This window comes from Lethenteron reissneri, chromosome 24, assembly GCF_015708825.2.
Source record: "Lethenteron reissneri isolate LAM-NWPU_2019-01 chromosome 24, ASM1570882v1, whole genome shotgun sequence".
In the NCBI taxonomy this organism is placed as follows: domain Eukaryota; kingdom Metazoa; phylum Chordata; class Hyperoartia; order Petromyzontiformes; family Petromyzontidae; genus Lethenteron; species Lethenteron reissneri.
In genome coordinates, this window is record NC_083802.1 from 9,208,363 (window position 1) to 9,227,404 (window position 19,042).

General features: G+C 45.0%; 1 long non-coding RNA gene and 9 other non-coding genes across 10 annotated transcripts; all 10 read right to left on the reverse strand.

Moving 5' to 3' along the window:
- Positions 1-5,151: 5,151 nt before the first annotated feature.
- Positions 5,152-5,258, reverse strand: LOC133346819 (U6 spliceosomal RNA). Its single transcript, XR_009755609.1, has one exon. It is a non-coding gene; the product is annotated as a U6 spliceosomal RNA (small nuclear RNA).
- Positions 5,259-6,020: 762 nt separating this feature from the next.
- On the reverse strand, positions 6,021-10,620 carry LOC133346547 (uncharacterized). Its single transcript, XR_009755570.1, has 3 exons — positions 10,161-10,620; positions 9,614-9,862; positions 6,021-6,560 (listed from the first exon to the last, which is right to left on the reverse strand). It is a non-coding gene; the product is annotated as an uncharacterized LOC133346547 (long non-coding RNA).
- Positions 6,930-7,036, reverse strand: LOC133346820 (U6 spliceosomal RNA). Its single transcript, XR_009755610.1, has one exon. It is a non-coding gene; the product is annotated as a U6 spliceosomal RNA (small nuclear RNA).
- Positions 9,234-9,340, reverse strand: LOC133346828 (U6 spliceosomal RNA). The gene has a single exon (XR_009755618.1). It is a non-coding gene; the product is annotated as a U6 spliceosomal RNA (small nuclear RNA).
- A 1,165-nt stretch (positions 10,621-11,785) lies between the features above and the next one.
- Positions 11,786-11,892, reverse strand: LOC133346814 (U6 spliceosomal RNA). The gene has a single exon (XR_009755604.1). It is a non-coding gene; the product is annotated as a U6 spliceosomal RNA (small nuclear RNA).
- Positions 11,893-12,827: 935 nt separating this feature from the next.
- Positions 12,828-12,934, reverse strand: LOC133346849 (U6 spliceosomal RNA). Its single transcript, XR_009755638.1, has one exon. It is a non-coding gene; the product is annotated as a U6 spliceosomal RNA (small nuclear RNA).
- A 2,299-nt stretch (positions 12,935-15,233) lies between these two features.
- On the reverse strand, positions 15,234-15,340 carry LOC133346827 (U6 spliceosomal RNA). Its single transcript, XR_009755617.1, has one exon. It is a non-coding gene; the product is annotated as a U6 spliceosomal RNA (small nuclear RNA).
- Positions 15,341-16,503: 1,163 nt separating this feature from the next.
- Positions 16,504-16,610, reverse strand: LOC133346852 (U6 spliceosomal RNA). The gene has a single exon (XR_009755639.1). It is a non-coding gene; the product is annotated as a U6 spliceosomal RNA (small nuclear RNA).
- Positions 16,611-17,568: 958 nt separating this feature from the next.
- LOC133346866 (U6 spliceosomal RNA) lies at positions 17,569-17,675 on the reverse strand. Its single transcript, XR_009755653.1, has one exon. It is a non-coding gene; the product is annotated as a U6 spliceosomal RNA (small nuclear RNA).
- An 819-nt stretch (positions 17,676-18,494) lies between these two features.
- Positions 18,495-18,601, reverse strand: LOC133346823 (U6 spliceosomal RNA). The gene has a single exon (XR_009755613.1). It is a non-coding gene; the product is annotated as a U6 spliceosomal RNA (small nuclear RNA).
- Between the last annotated feature and the right edge of the window lie 441 nt (positions 18,602-19,042).

Here is a 19,042-nt window from a genome sequence, read left to right on the forward strand (position 1 = left end):
ACCTTTAGGAGTGACTGAAAGGAGACCATGTGGAGTTTTATTTCAGCGATTGACTGAAATACCAAGAATCTCTGCCTAAGACAGCCTCAATTGTGAAGCTGAAGGTCCTTTGCCTGGGATGTTTGACCAATTTCTCATTGAGTTTTTGTTGCACATTTGAGGATACCGGATTGTCCAGAGAAACTCTACGCCTATGAGGGAGAACGCTTAAGAAAATCCGTGCGGTCTCCGTGTGACCGTAACCTTGTCGTCATGAATTCTACTCGCCCAGTTGTTTGGTGTTAAATGACTGAAATGTGAGTGACAGAGACATGGCTTTGGAGATTTTTTTGTAATTGATTGAAATGTCTTCGTATGATCAGACGTTTCACATAATCTCGTAGTATTGTGAGCAAATTTGTGTAATGATTGTCGAAGGAAACGTTTTAGCTCATGTACAATAAGCAATGTAAATACATACAACATTTCTGCACCTTACTCACATATAAATGCTTATATATCTGCTTAGAGTAATGGTCGTTTCCTCTGTAATATACCAATTAAGCTTTATCAGCCCGAAAATAGGCCCTTCCGTGCCTTTTGCCTGAGCACTCTGCCTATCTTCCGTTAACCTGCTGAGGTGGGTCACCAAGGTGAGCGTGGAGTCAGAGCTCTCATCCGCCTCTACCCACCGGTTATTGACAAGAACTCACATGTGATTGGCTGCGAAATCATTGTAACTGTAATTTACGGGCAACCGTGTTCAAACAACATCGATGAATCTGGCAGTTTTTTAATGTCTTTTGCCAACTATTTTTTAAAACACTTCAGTAGTATGAATCCATCGTCGGTATAGGCCTTTGAGTGGTTTTTGGGCATTCTAATGAACTTAAGAATCCCAAAAATGCCTCAATTTCACCTGTGATAACGCATGGCAAACCGCAGTCGTTAGCAGTTGAAAATATGTTGATTTTATTTATTTATTATAATCGCAAGTGCAGCACTCGGTTCTGCATTTTTGGTATAAAAGCGCTTTACACGCAGAATCGTAAATGTCTTTTTCATAAACCAAAATTAGCCAGTGATTAATTTCACAAAGGCGTAGGAAGATATCAGCTGACATATGATACTACATTTATTGCAGCGGGGCTTGTTAGTAAGCAATCTCTTAACATGCACATGTATCAATAAGGCTGCTTAATTTAACGATACATTTAATGAAGCGACCAATGTGCCTTCTGCATCAGTGTAGTACAAGAGCTTTAGTTTAAACACGCCAAATCCTGGACTGGTTGGGACTTCAATTAATCTCAACAGGCCTGTAAACTATTTCGTGTATTCTGTCTGAACAAAACAAAAATATACAAAAGAAGCCAACCTTTGTGAAAAGGAAATTTCAACAAAGCGAAGATATAAGGCGTCACGGTGCCAGGTTGAACGTTGCCACACAGTTTGTGGGCACATTTTTCGTTGGGAAAGTGCTCATACTGCTCTTTCGCTTAACAGAGTGTAAACTCGTAAAAGCATAGTAAAGTAGTTACACTTTACCACGGCTCATTCGCTTATCAATGTTGAGAATTGGTATGGCCAGTGGGGGAAAACATGTTTCAGATGGTTGGTCCAAATGTGTAAACAAAAATTATACGCAACATATTTTGTAAAATATTTGATTTAAATAACTACCGTTGCTTGTTTATGACTAACCTGTTACAATTGCTTTTTTAATCATTGTTAATAGCAATAGTTTAAAATGTATTTGAAATATATTTTTGGAACCTGGTTACTAGTTTCCGAAGACGAGGTAATTTCTCATTGGCTGTTGCTGTCCAACAAATGACATTGCAGCAAGTATGTTGCTGACAAATATCTATCGCTTATTTATCCAGCATGATCACCTCGCAAGTATGTTGGGTTTTCGCCAGGAAAACTGGTTTCCCTCCATTTCAAGCCAAACTAAAACAAAAGTAAAAAAAATTGGCCAAATATCCTGAAGCTGGACCGTTTGGAAAAAGTGTTGAGACTCAGCGAGGTTTTGCTGGGTAAATAAAGCACATTGTTATCGATTATACTTTCGATAAGACATTCTTACTGTACGTTTTATTTTTCTATTTTTTTTTTTCCTGTAATTGTTTTGAGAAAATCCAGCTCTTTAAAAAATGAATTTTTATTAAACAATCTTTGAAGAAAAAAACCCACGGCATCCCATTTTGTTGAAACCTTTTAATCATGTGAATGTAAATGTGAAGCCGTTTTGTCAGTCCACTTTGGGATGAGGTCCTCTCCTTGCCATGCAAGTTGTCGAGGCTATTCCACGCAAAACTTCGCAATTATCACAGCCTCATATCATCATGACAGGGCACGGCCTCTGGAACATGATATTTCAAGCGAGGGTTATCTTTAACGGGCCTCACCAACAACAGCTCACCTTCAAGTTTCCACGAAGGGTGGTTTGCCATGTGTCAGTCGTCCGATTTTATTTACATTCACAAATCTGCCTGCCACCTGGTGATGCCAGTTGCAATTACTGGCGAAACGTCGTACTCAGATTGTGAATGTTGTGTATTTGCTCTCCAACACACCGATGTGTTGTACTAGGAACGAATTGGCATGTTCTGTTTGTGCGACAAACCTTACTTATTGGCTGTGTCGGGTGGTGATGGGTTTAACGACAGATTTATATTTATGCGATCTAACCCACAAACAAACCCGATATTATGGTTGTTACATTATGCCTGCAGTGTGACCAAATTAAGCGGGAAGTTAATCAATGTTCTGGTTTTGTGGGGTTATTGGTGCTGAAACCCAGAATCGCAATGGCTCTGGCACCGTCACGATGAAGCCCCTAACATAGAAACATAGGCGACGTTGAGGGTAATGTACTTTTATACACCGGCACTCGATGGTCTGAAGGGTGTGCGGCTTCGAACGTGGCAAACAAAAAACATCATTGAGGACCCGACCGTGTAAGTGCCGCGATTCTTTCTCTCACGGCGTCCTGTGGACCACACTGACGCAGGACGGGAGATGTGCGTACACGTTCCATGAATGAGAAATCAAAGACTCACCAATCTGCGACTGTGGTAAAGCCCAAACCATCAAACACATCACCGACGAGTGCGCCATCCATGCACACCCTGGCGGTATCGCAGCATCTACTGCCGCCTTGGATTGGTTGAAGGACATTCACATTCAACTATGTCATCTATATACACACTGCCATACAAAAGAAAAATGTTTGCCACCTCCAACCCACACTAACCAACGCACGGAGAGGCCATAATCCAGCAGTGGATTAACAAAACGCCCGTACGTGTACATGACATAGAGACGCGTAGACCCTCTGCGCAATGCCAGGGTCTCGGTAGTGCTCGTTCATTGTGACTTTTCCATTATCAACCTGACATGGCCATTATAAACCCAGTGAAAGAGAGAGAAATCGTAGATCATGGGGCTTTAGCCAGGACTTACCGATGGCTCATTGTCTCCGACACCTGATATTGCAGCAAGGATTTAGAACTCATTTCTTTAAAACAATAAAACTAAACATAAAAACACGTGGGTGTTTTTTTTTCCTGTTATGCAATCATTCACTCGGTGAATTCCTTGTGAAATGTTGGCACGCAGATGTAAAAAAACATAATTATGTAATTTGCTTATCAAAAGCTATAATTTCATGAGATTGGCCCTGTCACATACACTGAAACCAGCATTGTAGATGGCTTGAGTTCAAGCTGGACCTGGATGTCTGGGGAATCATAATGACCATGTCTGAGAAATTGAGGTACATAGCAGCGCTGAGTTCCTAAATTACAACTCTTGGTCTGAGTGTCTCTTCATGGGGTTCATCATGGTCATCTTTGGTACACAGCCAACGCCATTATGGTTTCACGCTCTTCATACCCTTGTCTTGATAAAGCTATTACGATTACAATAACGTTCATAATTATAAATAAATGCTCTAATAAGGCTTTACTGGTTAATTGGCGTGAACCTTGTAGTGCTTTGGCTGGGAAAGAGTTCTGCTAAACAACAGGGTGCTTAAGCGGTGGCCGCGTGGCTCATGGGTCAGAGTGCCGAGTCGCCACTTCTAAGATCCTGGGTTTAAATGTGAATTTCTCAAGTGTAGTGAGACGATGGACTCAGCCCAGCCACGAATGACTGAACCAAAAAGCCATCGTGGCAAAATTGGTCTTGCACTTAAGTTGGCAAAATTCCAGCTCTGAGAATACACATATTCTTAGGTTTTTTCGGTAAAGTCACGTAGGTAAAACATTTCAATTAATAAAAGTAAAAAATATCAAAATCACGACGTTTCGGAGGCAACACAAGCTTCCGTCTTCAGGTGGAACCGTCACAGCCACGACAGCTGTATCAAGTAAATGAGAGATTGCAAAAGCTACCACTCCGTATATATAATGGTTGGAGAGGGGGGAAGGGCCAAGAACGGCACACTTTTTATTCATATGGTAAGGTGAGGCTTAAGAGGGTGAGCCTTTGTTATGGAGAGGTACGGTTTGTGACTAAACATGGTAAAACAAGCCTGGCTGTCTATCAATAACCTGTAATAGTTGTCTGTCAAATAAGATTGGCCAAATAAGTGTAGTTAAATCTTTTTTGCATGGTTAATCACATCTTTCACTTGAAAATATCTCAGAAGTAGCTCGGTGTTATCCACTTCTGTCGGTCGTTTTTTTGCATAGCCACCCCGCAATATTTCTGAATGAATTCTTCATCTCACGACACGACGCACTGGAACACTTGGGGTAAAATACAAAAGCATAAACGGGGCTCGGTAAATGACAATTAGTGCACGTGCAATTTGATACTGTACACTGTTTTGTCCGCTTTAGGATTGATATTAATTGACGAATAAGTGAATGAACGTTCCCATTGTTATTATTAAACTCCTCACAAAGTAGCGTATCACCGCCATTCAAGATATATCAATTCATGTTTTGCAGAGGTTCGTAGTTTAAGCCCAGCAGCCACCCTGGTTAATAATACTCTGGAAATATTAACCACAAACACGCACATTCTGCTTCAAAGCGGACGTCAAAGATCTTGAGACTTGATCCAAAAAGACACACCGGTGTGCTGCTGTATTAGTATTAGGAACGAATTGGCATGTGCCCTAGCAAGTATGGCAGAGCATAATTTATTTATTAAAAGATGCAAAATATGGAACGCTTCACGAATTTGCGTGTCATCCTTGCGCAGGGGCCATGCTAATCTTCTCTGTATCGTTCCAATTTTAGTATATGTACTGCCGGAGCAAGTACAGAACACACTAGTGTCGCGACGTGTATTTATAGTACCGCGGCCTGTATGCGCTTTACGCTATGGGCCCCACAAAAATGTGTGTTATTTTAAATAAATTACTAATAATCGAGCTCATACACATTGTAAACTATTATATTGTAGTTATTGTTTTTTAAAGATCATCACAGTTTGCGCGTCTAAAATGTGCTTATTGAGCATATGTTTGTTCGGATTATAGTTTAGTTTTTTCAGCCCCAGTGCATTGTGGGATCGAAAAACCGGGGCGGCCTCTCACTGCGCTGGATGTGTGTGGAGGTTGATGGAGGCGGTGGGGGGGGGTCACGTGAGTCTCTGCTGTTCGTTCTGCACGTGGTGAAGATTCACGTCTGCGACTGGGAGAGACAAAGGCGGCGGCCGAGAGCTGGGAACGGCGTTCTCATTATTCTCAGGCGCGGTCACACAGCCGGTCCCACGATAGATTTGCATCTTCAACATATAAACGCCTCGCTTCCTCTGTGATGAACGCTACATTTCCCGTCGTCTTCACGCAGGGGGCGCCTGGGTTTGAACGACGGAGGCGCACGGACAGACGTTCGATTACGTAGGAATCGATCTGCAGAACGATGAGATTCGGTGTTGATTCTCGGAATCGACTGGGCCTCCAGGCGATGTTGAACAATCCTTGCCAGGACCATTCCCGGCAAACTGAGGAGTGAGATGCCCCTGTAGTTGTTACAGTCTGTGCGGTCTCCCTTCTTAAAGAGGGGGACAACCAGGGCATCCTTCCAATCCTGCGGAACCCGTCCAGTGGTCCAGACTGTTGTTATGATGTCGTGTAGGGCAGTCTGTGCACAAACGCCACCCTCCCTCAGCATTTCGCTTGGGAGATCATCTCTGCCCGGTGCCTTTCCTGGTCTCAGACTCTGGATCGCCCTCAGTACTTCCTCAACAGATGGCACCTCAGCCAGCCACTCGCAGGGGATGACTCCCTCCTCCAATGCTTGAGGCACCGCAGCCTCAGCAGGGCCATCCCCACTTTGTCCCACGTTGTTTTCCTGGCTGAGGGATTTCCCCTCCCCTAGGACCTCACAGAAATGCTCAGCAAATCTGCAAACCTGTCCCTGGGGGTCAGAGATTGGATCACCGTTCTTTCCCCTAATGATGGTAATAGGTGTGGCACTGCAGGTTACTTTTTTGATGGGATTAAAGAGGCAGACTCCATCTCCTGAGCAACCCGCGACCACCACCCATCATCCTTGCAGCGCCTCACGGCTCTCCGAACGAAGGCTGCGGTAAGCCTCCTCATTCTCCGACGTGGGATGCTGTAGCCCATGAGACAACACACACAGCATTACACAGACAACACACACAGCGTTACACATACAACTGTCACACACAACATTACACAAACATAATATAGGTTTTTGGGTCAGATCGCGTTATTTATAAATGTGTCGTAACCCTCCACCACCCGACACGGCCAAACAGTAAAAAAGTGTCACTTTTCAAAGGACAAATTAATTGACTTATTTAGCCCACCGGTGTGCTGAACACAGGGATGTGTTCTTGGATCTTTCGGTAAAGTCACGTAGAAGGGAAATAACAAAATAATAAAACAAATTAACATAACATTCTCACGACGTTTCGGCCACAACACAAGCAGCCGTGGAGGAATGTGAATTAAAAGTTGGCAAAATATGGAACGCTTCACGAATTTGCGTGTCATCCTTGCGCAGGGGCCATGCTAATCTTCTCTGTATCGTTCCAATTTTAGTATATGTACTGCCGGAGCAAGTACAGAACACACTAGTGTCGCGACGGGTATTTATAGTACCGCGACCTGTATGCGCTTTACTTTATGGGCCCCACAAAAATGTGTGTTATTTTATATAATTTACTAAGAATAGTGCTCATACGTATTTTAAACTAATATTTTAGTTATTGTTTTTTAAAGATAATCACAGTTTGCGGGTCTAAAATGTGCTTATTGAGCATATGTTTGTTAGGATTAAAGTTTAGTTTTTTTCAGCCCAGTGCATTGTGGGAACGAAAACCGTTGCGGCCTCTCACTGCGCTGCATGTGTGTGGAGGTTGATGGAGGCGGTGGGGGGGGTCACGTGAGTCTCTGCTGTTCGTTCTGCACGTGGCGAAGAGGAATGTCGGCGGCTGGGAGAGACAAAGGCGGCGGCCGAGAGCTGGGAACGGCGTTCTCATTATTCTCAGGCGCGGTCACACAGCCGGTCCCACGATAGATTTACATTTCGGTATATGAGCTAAATTGTCCTGTTAGCAGGACGACACATCAACACCAAAGAACCCCGCGTATCGTCTTAACAGACTGCTGTTAGCGAGCACCTATGAAGGCCGGTACGGTACACGAGGGGGTGGGTGGCCAGCACCACGCCCGACCGCCTTTGTCTCCCTAGTGGCGATGTCTACACACCGCACCAGGTACTCATTTGAGGCTGAGTCGACCTAGGGGAGGCCCGGGACCGGTTCAGATAATCGTCACTGGTGTTGGCCGGGAGCGGGAATTGAACCCGGGTCGCCAGGTTCATAGCGCACCGCTCCCCAGACACACACAGCATTACACAGCATTACACAGACACACAGCACAGCATTACACACACACACAGCACACACAGCATTACACAGACACACAGCACACAGCATTACACAGACACAGCAGACACAGCATTACACACACAGCATTACACACACACAAAGCACACACAGCATTACACACACACAAAGCACACACAGCATTACACACACACAAAGCACACACAGCATTACACACACACAGCACACACAGCATTACACACACACAGCACACACAGCATTACACAGACACACAGCACACACAGCATTACACAGACACAGCATTACACAGACACAGCATTACACACACACAGCATTACACACACAAAGCACACACAGCATTACACACACACACAGCACACACAGCATTACACAGACACACAGCACACACAGCATTACACAGACACAGCATTACACACACAAAGCACACACAGCATTACACACACACACAAAGCACACACAGCATTACACACACACAAAGCACACACAGCATTACACACACACAAAGCACACACAGCATTACACAGACACACAGCACACACAGCATTACACAGACACACAGCACACACAGCATTACACAGACACAGCATTACACACAGCATTACACAGACACAGCATTACACACAGCATTACACAGACACAGCATTACACACACACAGCATTACACACACAAAGCACACACAGCATTACACACACACAGCACACACAGCATTACACAGACACACAGCACACACAGCATTACACAGACACACAGCACACAGCATTACACAGACACACAGCACACACAGCATTACACAGACACACAGCACACACAGCATTACACAGACACAGCATTACACACACACAGCACACACAGCATTACACACACCCAGCACACACAGCATTACACAGACACACAGCACACACAGCATTACACAGACACCCAGCACACACAGCATTACACATGAACACCGGTCCTGGAGGCTCAGCGTTTGAGCGAGCGTCATCTCGCAGTCAGAAGGTTGTGAGTTCAATTCAGACCATTAACATGCGAAGCACCAACAACCACGCAATTTCCCAGGGGAGTCATTGAAATAATAATATAACAAATCTGCCTGTTGCCTGATGAAGCTAGTTGTAATTACTGGCAAAACGTCGCACTCAGATTGTAAATGTTGTGGCTTTGCTCTCCCACACAGCGGTGTGCAGTAAAAAAAGTGTCACTTTTCAAAGGACAAATTAATTGACTTCTTTAGCCCACCGGTGTGCTGAACACAGGGATGTGTTTTTTGGATCTTTCGGTAAAGTCACGTAGAAAGGAAATAATAAAATAATAAATATTAAACATAATAACATTCTCACGACGTCTCGGCCGCAACACACGCAGCCGTCCAGGAATGTGAATTAAAAGTTGGCAAAATATGGAACGCTTCACGAATTTGCGTGTCATCCTTGCGCAGAGGCCATGCTAATCTTCTCTGTATCGTTCCAATTTTAGTATATGTACTGCCGGAGCAAGTACAAAACACACTAGTGTCGCGACGGCTATTTATAGTACCGCGGCCAGAACATGCTTTACACTATGGGCCCCACATAAACTTGTGTTATTTTATTTTAAATAAATTACTAACAATCGTACTCATACACATTTGAAACTAATGTTATTGTTATCAAGAATAATCACAGTTTTCGCGTCTAAACTGTGCTTATTGAGCATATTTTTGTTTGGATTTTAACTCTCGTTTTTCCAGCCCCAGTGCATTGTGGGATTGCAAAAACCGGGGCGGCCTCTCACTGCGCTGGACGTGTGTGGAGGTTGATGGTGGCGGTGGGGGGGGTCACTTGAGTCTCTGCTGTTCGTTCTTCACGTGGCGAAGATGAATGTCGGCGGCTGGGAGAGACAAAGGCGGCGGCCGAGAGGTGACGCCGGTCGTGAGGGAGTCCCACGGGACCGGTTCAGATAATCGCTGTCACCGGTGGCGTTGGCCGTGAGCGGGAATCTAACTCGGGTGGCGGGGTTCGTAACAGCACAGCTCGCTTGCCGCTGCACGACACACACAGCATTACACACACACACACAGCATTACACACACACACACACAGCATTACAGAGACACAGCATTACACACACACACACCATTACACACACACAGCATTACACACACACAGCATTACACAGACACACACATGACCAACACAACCCCCAGACAATGTCCACGACCCAACACCCGTAAACAATGTCACAACCCACGAGCAACCGGCAGCACAGTCCGGCTCGTGTGTGCGATCTCCAACGGCGTAGGGATCAATAAGACGGGAAAGGGTCATTTCACCGGGCGTACTTGAAGACCGCCTAACGGGTGCGGCCCCTCCAGGGAAGAAGACCAACGGGAGGAGAAGTGGGTGACGGCTGCTCCACTCGACCCCAATCCACAACCTGTCGGCGCAACCGGCAACTCCAAGGGTACCAGGCGCTGGAATCCTGGGGGCGGAAAACCTGAATCTTCTCAGGCACGACATCCGTGGACACAAGCCCCAGCTCTTGGTTCTTTCGGTAAAGTCATCACGTAGAAGGGAAGTAATAAAATAATAAAAATAAAACATAGTAAAAGAATTTTCACGACGTTTTGGCCACAACGCAAGCAGCCGTCCTCAGGTGAAGAACATGTCTGTCGATAAGACAGAGTCTAAATGACACGTCTTAGGCTTGGAGTGTATTTAAGCTGTGAGGGAGGAGGAAGAGAGCCTTGACAAAAGAATTTGCATGTTTTATTTGTATTATTTTATTACTTCCCTTCTACGTGACTTTACCGAAAGAACCAAGAAGATGAATCCCTGCAGTCACGAAAGCTTTAAATCGAAATTTAAACGCCCCAGTTCGTTGGACAACATCAGCCACCCGGCCCTTGGGTAGTGGAGATGAAGGGATCCCACCCCGGCAGGATAACAACGGTTTCAGTCGTGACGGATGCACAGCAAACGATCAGACTGGATACACACACACCCATCGACAAAACATGGATGTCAGGGTCCCCTGCCACCGTGCAACCATCACATCAATTAGTTAGTTGGTGATAGGGCGAAGTCTAAACCTTATAAGTGCCCATCCAATCACACACCTCCCTCAACAATCAGGTGGTGATGGGGCGACGTATGAACCTTCAAGTGCCCATCAAATCACACACCTCTTAAGTACAGTTTGGACGTCTTCCGGCATCCCGGGCCAAAGAAGTCGTGCTTCAAGGTCGACCCATGTACCGGGTCAAGGAAGACACGCTTCAAGGTCAACTCAGTATGCTGCACCTCAAGGTGCAGCAACCGTTAGTCTGCAGCCCCTATACTTTGCCCCACAGAACGGCGGGTACCACAAAGTTATATCGTTGCAATTTTCCATTCCACACATCAGCAGCCCTACCTTGAGGACCACTAGGGACATTTCTTGTCGCCCTTTACCACAACGGGGTAACTACATAACCGGGTCCGTCAGTAAAACACTGCCTGACGCACGATGCCGAGTGTAAAGACCGAGGATCGAAGAGACGTAGCACTGATGGGGTCCATTCCAACAGACAGCCGTAATTGATTTCAGGACTTCCCTTTTATGCTCCTGAGAGTGGCCTCGCTCCGCCTTCGGGTACACCCTCTTCTGGATCTTACCAGAAGGTTCTCGACCAAGCATCACGAGTCCCTCAAGCCACCCTTTGGGCCCCCTCGCTACCCTTCACGTGCCCTCTCGGGTTCATCCAGAATGTCACGTCCTTACTTGACCTCTCTCTGACCGTCACCAGAACCATGCCCCTTGGGGTCCACTTCCATGCCATACTGTGCTCAAGATGCACAGTCCCACTCTTGTGACAGTAGCTGGCGATAAACGACATAGTCACTCCATTTACGTCACGACACGAGAAACGAATTGGCATGTGCCCTAGCAATTTATTATGGAGCATAATAAATTGAATAAAAGGTGAAAAATATGGAACGCTTCACGAATTTGCGTGTCATCCTTGCGCAGGGGCCATGCTAATCTTCTCTGTATCGTTCCAATTTTAGTATATGTACTGCCGGAGCAAATACAGAGCACACTCGTGTCGCGACGGGTATTTGTAACACCAGGGTACTAACATTCTTTTCACCATGGGGCCTGTAAAAGATGTTCCAGTGTTTAAAAAGAGCAACGTGTTAACAGTGATAATCAGAAAACATTATATTCTAATATTATAAATATGTCATTGCAACTTTAATTGTATTTTACGTTAAAGAAGTGTGTTTATTGAGCACATATTTGTTGGGATTCACTGGCATGTTGTATGCCCGAGTGCATTGTGGGATACTGGAGGTGCCTTCATGGATGGCACAAAGATGTCCTGGGTCAGAGGCAGTTTGAATTTACTGACCGGTCAAAGCCGTGCTTATTTGCACATTTGGTCATTCAGCACGTAGGAAAAGTAATAAATATGCGACGTTTCGAGCACGGGCCAACGCAGTGTCACCAAAGAATGTATATATTTGACGGAGGACCACAGTGGAGTTTTGCATTCAAGGAGAAACCAACGTAGCAGGAAAACCACAAACATCAGTCTAAGGCTCAAAGATCTGCACAGACAGGTACGGGAACCTACTTGCTGTACTTCCTCACCAGCCCCCGGATCTGTGTAATGCCAACCAGCTGAAGACACTTAGTGTATCATTCGTGTAAGCAAATAAATTCAGCAACGCTTGTTTGCCATTAGGTACAGGAATATTCTTGGATCTTTTGGTAAAGTCACGTAGAAGGGAAATAATAAAATAATAAATATTAAACATAATTACATTCTCACGACGTTTCGGCCGCAACACAAGCAGACGTTCAGCAACGTTTGTTTGCCATTAGGTACAGGAATATTCTTGGATCTTTCGGTAAAGTCACGTAGAAGGGAAATAATAAAATAATAAATATTTTACGTAATAAAATGCTCACGACGTTTCGTCCGCAACACAAGCAGCCGTCCAGGAATGTGAATTAAAAGGTGAAAAATATGGAACGCTTCACGAATTTGCGTGTCATCCTTGCGCAGGGGCCATGCTAATCTTCTCTGTATCGTTCCAATTTTAGTATATGTACTGCCGGAGCAAGTACAGAACACACTCGTGTCGCGACGGGTATTTGTAACACCAGGGTACTGCATCCTTTTCACCATGGGGCCTGTAAAAGATGTTCTAGTGTTTAAAAAGAGCAACTGTGGGGGTCGCTAGCCCCCGAAATCCCTCCCTCGATAATGCTAACGGCCGGGCTAGCATCATCAATCGCCCCCCCGCTGCTAAGCGAACCGCTGCTAAGTTCCTCACCCATGGTGTGGGAGCCGTCGCCCGAGGGTTCCACTCCACCGCGGGTCCGCGTAGCAGGCATGGTTAATTACGTACGCGCACACCCACACACACAGCTCTGTACGGCACTCACTCTTGCGCTTCTCTGCGCCGCGCTGGCCGCTCACGTTACAATCGCGCACCTGGGGTACGCCGATTACGCACGCCGCGAGCTTACGCACACACAGTACCACACGCGTTCCCACACGCAACCCGCGCGCTCAGCTCCGCGCAGCGCTCACTCACGTGGCGAACCACTGTGCACACAGCGCACCCACACGCTCACACTGCACGACAAGATCACGCGAGACCACGCTTCGCTATTAATGATTTATTATATGCCACCTGCGAATTGATGTTGAATCAGTGAGTCGACGAGGCTGGCCTATTCCACTAAACCTGTACCTATTCCCTATTTATCGGCTATGATTCTAATTCCCCTTCTTACTCACTGTTAAGTGTCCACGGCGGTCCGCTGATCCTTCTGTTAACCGCGTGCCTCGGTGCGTCGCACGGACGTCCGGGTCGCTGGCTCGAGCTGCGTCTGGTCGCCTGGCGCTGGAGTAAGAGAGCGATTTCCCCTCTGCGCTCCTCTATTTATCCTCCCTACCTCCCAAAGGGGATGCTGCGCTGAACAATGGGCTCGTGCACCCCAAGCCCGCGCACGGCAGTCCCCAGGCGCTGTTGATATGCTAATCAGTGTGCTGCGTGCAAGGCGTAAATCCTAATTACTCCCTTACCCTTCCTACCAATGGGGCTTGCGCGCTCAAGCGCAATTATCCCAACCCTCCATGACTATGCGCAACAGCCCCTGTGACCCCGCTATTCATGCTGTCCCGTGCCTCCCCTGCTTGCCCCGTCGACTCGTGGGGGTGTGTGTGGGGGGAAATGCGCCTCAACCGCGGTGGCCGAATGCCCCACGCCGCGACCACACCATATTAAGGCCGGCAGCAGCGCCGCGGTACCACGTAGCACGGGGGAGGTCATCCAATTCCCTGATCGCCGGAAACCGTGAGAATTAATCCCGATAAGGGTCTCTCGGATAAAAACCGGTCGATCAGGTAACCTTCCCTTCCAGCTCTATGGGGGGGGGGGGGGGGGGATGCGTGCGGGTGTGTGCTTATGTGGGGCGGGTGATTGGGGGCAGTGCGGTGGGGGAAGCCGGGCGGCTCCCTGGCTCGGCAGAGCGGCCCCGTCGCTGTGGCACCACACAACGTGTTAGCAGTAATACTCACGAAACATTATATTATAATATTATAGATATGTCATTGCAACTTTAATTGTATTTTACGTTAAAAAAAGTGTGTTTATTGAGCACATATTTGTTGGGATGCACATGCATGTTTTATGCCCGAATGCATTGTGGGATCGAACAGGTGGGCACTCTGGAGGTGCCTTCATGGATGGCACAAAGATGTCCTGGGTCAGAGGCAGTTTGAATTTACTGACGGGTCAAAGCCGTTCTTATTTGCACATTTGTATATTCAGCACGTATGAAAAGTAATAAATATGCGACGTTTCGAGCACGGGCCAACGCAGTGTCACCAAAGAATGTATATATTTGAGGGAGGACCACAGTGGAGTTTTGCATTCAAGGAGAAACCAACGTGGCAGGAAAACCACAAACATCAGTCTAAGGCTCAAAGATCTGCACAGACAGGTACGGGAACCTACTTGCTGTACTTCCTCACCAGCCCCCGGATCTGTGTAATGCCAACCAGCTGAAATCCTGAAGACACTTAGTGTATCATTCGTGTAAGCAAATAAATTCAGCAACGCTTGTTTGCCATTAGGTACAGGAATATTCTTGGATCTTTCGGTAAAGTCACGTAGAAGGGAAATAATAAAATAATAAATGTTAAACATAATTACATTCTCACGACGTGTCGGCCGCAACACAAGCAGACGTCCAGCAACGTTTGTTTGCCATTAGGTACAGGAATATTCTAGGATCTTTCGATAAAGTCACGTAGAAGGGAAATAATAAAATAATAAATATTTTACGTAATAAAATGCTCACGACGTTTCGTCCGCAACACAAGCAGCCGTCCAGGAATGTGAATTAAAAAGTGAAAAATATGGAACGCTTCACGAATTTGCGTGTCATCCTTGCGCAGGGGCTATGCTAATCTTCTCTGTATCGTTCCAATTTTAGTATATGTACTGCCGGAGCAAGTAAAGAACACACTCGTGTCGCGACGGGTATTTGTAACACCAGGGTACTGACACCCTTTTCACCATGGGGCCTGTAAAAGATGTTCTAGTGTTTAAAAAGAGCAACGTGTTAGCAGTAATACTCACGAAACATTATATTATAATATTATAGATATGACATTGCAACTTTAATTGTATTTTACGTTAAAAAAGTGTGTTTATTGAGCACATATTTGTTGGGATGCACATGCATGTTTTATGCCCGAGTGCATTGTGGGATCGAACAGGTGGGCACTCTGGAGGTGCCTTCATGGATGGCACAAAGATGTCCTGGGTCAGAGGCAGTTTGAATTTACTGACGGGTCAAAGCCGTTCTTATTTGCAGATTTGTACAATGAGCACGTAGGAAAAGTAATAAATATGCGACGTTTAGAGCAAGGGCCAACGCAGTGTCACCAAATAATGCATATATTTGAGGGAGGACCACAGTGGAGTTTTGCATTCAAGCAGAAACCAACGTTGCCAGGAAAACCACAAAATTTCGATTTAAAGCTTTCGTGACTGCAGGGATTCATCTTCTTGGTTCTTTCGGTAAAGTCACGTAGAAGGGAAGTAATAAAATAATAAAAATAAAACATAATAAAACAATTCTCACGACGTGTATTATGTTTTATTTTTATTATTTTATTACTTCCCTTCTACGTGACTTTACCGAAAGAACCAAGAAGATGAAAACCACAAACATCAGTCTAAGGCTCAAAGATCTGCACAGACAGGTACGGGAACCTACTTGCTGTACTTCCTCACCAACCCCCGGATCTGTGTAATGCCAACCAGCTGAAATCCTGAAAACACTTAGTGTATCATTCGTGTAAGCAGATAAATTCAGCAACGCTTGTTTGCCATTAGGTACAGGAATATTCTTGGATCTTTCGGTAAAGTCACGTAGAAGGGAAATAATAAAATAATAAATGTTAAACATAATTACATTCTCACGACGTGTCGGCCGCAACACAAGCAGACGTCCAGCAACGTTTGTTTGCCATTAGGTACAGGAATATTCTAGGATCTTTCGATAAAGTCACGTAGAAGGGAAATAATAAAATAATAAATATTTTACGTAATAAAATGCTCACGACGTTTCGTCCGCAACACAAGCAGCCGTCCAGGAATGTGAATTAAAAAGTGAAAAATATGGAACGCTTCACGAATTTGCGTGTCATCCTTGCGCAGGGGCCATGCTAATCTTCTCTGTATCGTTCCAATTTTAGTATATGTACTGCCGGAGCAAGTACAGAACACACTTGTGTTGCGACGGGTATTTGTAACACCAGGGTACGAACATTCTTTTCACCATGGGGCCTGTAAAAGATGTTCTATTGTTTAAAAAGAGCAACGTGTTGGCAGTAATACTCACGAAACATTATATTATAATATTATAGATATGACATTGCAACTTTAATTGTATTTTACGTTAAAAAAAGTGTGTTTATTGAGCACATAATTGTTGGGATGCATATGCATGTTTTATGCCCGAGTGCATTGTGGGATCGAACAGGTGGGCACTCTGGAGGTGCCTTCATGGATGGCACAAAGATGTCCTGGGTCAGAGGCAGTTTGAATTTACTGACGGGTCAAAGCCGTTCTTATTTGCACATTTGTATATTCAGCACGTATGAAAAGTAATAAATATGGGATGTTTCGTGCAAGGGCCAACGCAGTGTCACCAAATAATGTATATATTTGAGGGAGGACCACAGTGGAGTTTTGCATTCAAGGAGAAACCAACGTGGCAGGAAAACCACAAACATCAGTCTAAGGCTCAAAGATCTGCACAGACAGGTACGGGAACCTACTTGCTGTACTTCCTCACCAGCCCCCGGATCTGTGTAATGCCAACCAGCTGAAATCCTGAAGACACTTAGTGTATCATTCGTGTAAGCAAATAAATTCAGCAACGCTTGTTTTCCATTAGGTACAGGAATATTCTTGGATCTTTCGGTAAAGTCACGTAGAAGGGAAATAATAAAATAAAAATATTAAACATAATTACATTCTCACGACGTGTCGGCCGCAACACAAGCAGACGTTCAGCAACGTTTGTTTGCCATTAGGTACAGGAATATTCTTGGATCTTTCGGTAAAGTCACGTAGAAGGGAAATAATAAAATAATAAATATTTTACGTAATAAAATGCTCACGACGTTTCGTCCGCAACACAAGCAGCCGTCCAGGAATGTGAATTAAAAAGTGAAAAATATGGAACGCTTCACGAATTTGCGTGTCATCCTTGCGCAGGGGCCATGCTAATCTTCTCTGTATCGTTCCAATTTTAGTATATGTACTGCCAGAGCAAGTACAGAACACACTCGTGTCGCGACGGGTATTTGTAACACCAGGGTACTGACATCCTTTTCACCATGGGGCCTGTAAAAGATGTTCTAGTGTTTAAAAAGAGCAACGTGTTAGCAGTAATACTCACGAAACATTATATTATAATATTATAGATATGTCATTGCAACTTTAATTGTATTTTACGTTAAAAAAAGTATGTTTATTGAGCACATATTTGTTGGGATGCACATGCATGTTTTATGCCCGAGTGCATTGTGGGATCGAACAGGTGGGCACTCTGGAGGTGCCTTCATGGATGGCACAAAGATGTCCTGGGTCAGAGGCAGTTTGAATTTACTGACGGGTCAAAGCCGTTCTTATTTGCACATTTGTATATTCAGCACGTATGAAAAGTAATAAATATGCGACGTTTCGAGCACGGGCCAACGCAGTGTCACCAAAGAATGTATATATTTGAGGGAGGACCACAGTGGAGTTTTGCATTCAAGGAGAAACCAACGTGGCAGGAAAACCACAAACATCAGGCTAAGGCTCAAAGATCTGCACAGACAGGTACGGGAACCTACTTGCTGTACTTCCTCACCAGCCCCCGGATCTGTGTAATGCCAACCAGTTGAAATCCTGAAAACACTTAGTGTATCATTCGTGTAAGCAAATAAATTCAGCAACGCTTGTTTTCCATTAGGTACAGGAATATTCTTGGATCTTTCGGTAAAGTCACGTAGAAGGGAAATAATAAAATAATAAATATTAAACATAATAAGATTCTCACGACGTATCGGCCGCAACACAAGCAGCCGTCCAGGAATGTGAATTAAAAGGTGAAAAATATGGAACGCTTCACGAATTTGCGTGTCATCCTTGCGCAGGGGCCATGCTAATCTTCTCTGTATCGTTCCAATTTTAGTATATGTACTGCCGGAGCAAGTAAAGAACACACTTGTGTTGCGACGGGTATTTGTAACACCAGGGTACGAACATTCTTTTCACCATGGGGCCTGTAAAAGATGTTCTATTGTTTAAAAAGAGCAACGTGTTGGCAGTAATACTCACGAAACATTATATTATAATATTATAGATATGACATTGCAACTTTAATTGTATTTTACGTTAAAAAAAGTGTGTTTATTGAGCACATATTTGTTGGGATGCACATGCATGTTTTATGCCCGAGTGCATTGTGGGATCGAACAGGTGGGCACTCTGGAGGTGCCTTCATGGATGGCACAAAGATGTCCTGGGTCAGAGGCAGTTTGAATTTACTGACGGGTCAAAGCCGTTCTTATTTGCACATTTGTATATTCAGCACGTATGAAAAGTAATAAATATGCGACGTTTCGAGCACGGGCCAACGCAGTGTCACCAAAGAATG